We start from the raw sequence: 4,130 nt of genomic DNA on the forward strand, positions 1-4,130 counted from the left end.
CTTTTATTTATCACCATTTTCTTTCTTTGTTTTTTTTATTATTGTTTTCATTATTTGTAGTAAAAAATGTGACCGGATCCGATGAGGATTGCCTACGTATCACGATACCGCGTGAATCAGATCATGCGTAGTTCGGGATATAGGAGTGTAAAAGAAGCACACATTTTATTACTGAAGCAATCCATTACAACCAACATTTGAAAAAGGGAAAATAAACAAACCTTGAAAATAAGTACAGACTCAAACAGACTAATGCACCCTGATGCGAAAAGACGGACAGAAGATGCTAAGATGCAGACTCGACTTATGAATACATTAAGGTATCGAGAATTGGCGCCCGCGGGGAATCGTTCGGCCTCGCCGCGGTCTTAGGTATGAGATCCCTTTCAAGTTTTTCCAGCTCATGCATGGTCTGCTTGACATAAACCATTACTGCCAAGAGAACGGTAATGCTGGTCATGTTTTCACACCGTAGACACCTTCTGATGATGGCATGGGCAATGGTCCTAATCTTATCTCTGGTTCGCCTCTTTTCTATAAGCAAGCGTTTCATCTGATCACTGCATGTTTTTAACGCCTGAGAATCCTGCATATGCTGATTCTTCAGTTGCCGCACTTTTACTTCCATTTGGGCCAACAAGTCGTAACAGTGTCTGCTTTCGATTTGGAAATCCTCGGCCTGCTCAACTGCTTTAACCTCAAGTGCAACCACTTTTCTCTTCATGTTGGCAAGAGTTTTCTCGTGGTCGTGTTTGAATTGATTCAAGTATCGGCGATGCTTATCTGCTCTTGTTCTCCATTGCACTTTGAGCTCTGCCATGACGTTTTCAGACTCTTCTAAACCATCTCGCCATTCCCTGACTTCACTTCTCAGCCCTTTTATCAACTGCTCGTCTGATCGACTCCTTGGTTGTTTATCAAGAGCCATTCTCAATTTCTGGATTTGGGCCCCAAGTTCTTCATTTTCTTGGGCTAATCTATTCTTTTCGCCTCGATCTGCAGCGACCTGCATACTGTTATTGAATTTCAGACTTTCAACCTGTTGTTTCAACTCACCGATCTCTGTCCGATAATTTTTCTCCTTTGCTAACCAGTTCCATTACTCCTAGGATGACTCAGCGAAATCTCTGAGATGAGGTCTTTTAGCTGGTCTCTCGTAGGACATGTCACCCCTAAACCAGACGTGATACCCCGGGGAGACTTCTCATTTAGCTGTATCCAACACACAAGTGTTTGCCGTCAGATGTTGACACTCACTCCAGATCTGGCGAACTTCTTCTTCGGGGAATTGACCGTCCGGACTGATTTTAACCACTTGGGTACTCAAGTCTTCATCTTTTGGCACTACTTGATACCTCCCAAGTTGCCTCAAAATCCGATACGGTGCATAGGGTTGGATGCTTTTAAGTCCCATCAACAGAAAGTGGGGCCTTGTTGCCGGCATGTATATGATTTCCTCAATAGGCAGCCATCCGAGCGTCCACTAAATTTGGTCGGCAGTGAGAGTTCGAAAGAATGACGTCCAAGCTGTGACTCCCTCGGGCAGACTAACCCCTTCGATTCTTGTGTAGAATTCTCCAATACAAGTCTTCTCGGGCGAACCGTAACCCAAGAGCGGGGAGCGGTGGCACAAATGATCGGTCATCCACATTTGCAACAATAGGTTACATCCTTCGAAAAAGTCGCCCCCGGCTCGGCAAATAGTGAGAGCCCGGAAGATGTCAACCATAATCATAGGCGCCAGAGTACTCTTATCATGGGTGAGCAAGGTACTGACGACCCCAACTACTTTTAGATCGATGTTTCCGTCTTTCCTTGGGAATACTATAAGGCCCAAAAAAGCTATCATAAAAGTTACCAGCCTGTGTTCATCCCACTTTTGTCGGTTACCTCTACTGCATAGTTTGAAGTCTGGCTTATTGAACCCGCCCACGTGGCCGTATCTAGCATATATGAGGCGGAGACTGCAGAAACCTTTGGCGAGATCTGGATGGTGAAATGTTCGGGGTATTTTTAGGAAATCCAGAAACCGGTGTACCGTGACGGCCCTAGGAGCAATCAAGTACTTGAACCTTAACGGAGCTTCATCACTTCCGATGTATCCCGCTATTTCTTCCAATGTCGGGGTGAGCTGAAAGTCCTAGAAATGAAATACATTGTGTGCTGAATCCCAGCAAGTGACTAATGATCTGATAATATCACCCCGAGGCTGGATGTCTAGTAAATCCGGGAGATCTTTTAGATATTTCTTTACTTTGCCTTGCCCTTCCTTGCCTAGGTCATTCCACCATAATCGCAACTCAAAAGGGATCTTGGTCATTATCGAAAAGGGTTTGTTTTGTATCGTGCTCATCCTGCATATTTATTAAGGTGATTATGCCAACGAAAAACTTTTATTAGACTCAAAAAAAATAAAACTATCTATGTTTTTTTTAAAAGATTTTGTTTTCAAAATAATGGACTCGGTTTTCAAATGCGGCCTTTTAGCACTTCTGGAACGAAGATTTTAAGGCTGCGAGGATCAACCGGTCAAAAATCAAAAACGATGACCAAAGATGACCAATTATGCAATGTCAGCCTTCCGCCGTCCCTTTCAGGAACATTCGGCTGTTTTTGACAACAAAAACATCAGTTGATTTATTTTTTTATTTTTTTTAGAATGGTGACCCGACATTGGGGACATGGCCTCAAAGAGCCTCGGGGACGAGGATTCCAAGGCTGTCGGGCAAATTGGTCAAAGATCAAAATGACCAAATTTGGTTATTTGTGCAAAGTCAGCCTTCCGGCGTCCCTTTCGGGAATATTCGGCTATTCTTGACAAAACGGCATCACCCTACTCATTTATGATGAAGTTAAAATTCTGACATTTTGGCTATTTCTGAAAAAGGGGAGGTTGGACCCGATGAGGGTTGCCTACGTATCTCACACCCTGTGAGAATCAAACCGGCGTAGTTCGGTCCGATCAGGAATAGAGGAAATAAACTAAACCCCCTCTGAATACAATCTTTTAAAGAAAAGGAAAAAATATATTTATTTATTTTTCTGGATTTTTATATTTTGTTTTATTTTTGAAAAGAGATAAAGACCAAAGAAAATATTTTTAAGGAAGTATTTGGACTATTAGTTTTAATTTATAAAAGAGATACTACAAAATAAACAACATTTTTTTTTTGAATTTTGAATTTTCCCTTCTTTTTTTTTACTTTTAAATAAATATATATTTTTTTTTTGATTTTTTTTTTGATTTTGAAAGTGATTAAAAGAAATTTTTTTTTATATGCTTTTTTTAATAAATCAAACTAAAAGACAAATTTTTGTTTTCATTTTTTTCTTTTCTCTTTTTTTTTTTTAGAAAATTTCGGCGAGGTTTTGACACTAATTGGACATTTCCAAAAATAGTTGATTATCTCCCTACGCTGCTACTATTTTTCCTATTTTTTTGAATTCATTTTTTTAAATCGGTCTACATGCAGATCTGAAGCAAATAAATGCGCCAAACAAACGGGATGCAGCAGGATGGTCTTTTCATTTCAGGTTGCCTGTCCTAGATGGACCCAACCCCTGTGTTGAGTCCCCTATGTCAAATGCAACATGATACAAATAAGCGTTCCTACTAGGGATTCGGTATGAGGTTTCGTTATACTAGGTTTATAACCTGGGTATATGTTCTAGACTGTGTACCCGAGCGGACAACTCGAGTCGAGGAGGGGGCAACTTACCGGGAACCAAAAGGCCATCTGGCTTCGTAACTTGTCCGAGCCTCTTTTTTTTTATTTCAGGGTATTGACACTAACAGAATGGGGAGTCTCGACCAGCGAACTTCTCCCCGGAGGTAAGAAGAGAAGGGTTTCGGCACAGTTTATATACAGTTCAGATAATATCAAAGCGGTAAAAGACAATATTTAGCACGTTATGTCAAAACATGTAATAAAGATCAGATAATAAAGCCAAATATAACAATTATTCTAAGCTCGAATTCTTGAACCCCGAACCAGTGGTTCTGGGTTAATGTCCCAGCAGAGTCGCCAGAGCTGTCACACCTCCTTTTTGCGCGCCCGCCCCGAAGGGTAAAATACACGAGGGAGTTTTTCCAATTTAAGTGACAATATTCGAAATGGGATTATTTATTT

The sequence above is a fragment of the Nicotiana sylvestris genome, chromosome 3, assembly GCF_000393655.2.
Source record: "Nicotiana sylvestris chromosome 3, ASM39365v2, whole genome shotgun sequence".
NCBI classification, from domain to species: domain Eukaryota; kingdom Viridiplantae; phylum Streptophyta; class Magnoliopsida; order Solanales; family Solanaceae; genus Nicotiana; species Nicotiana sylvestris.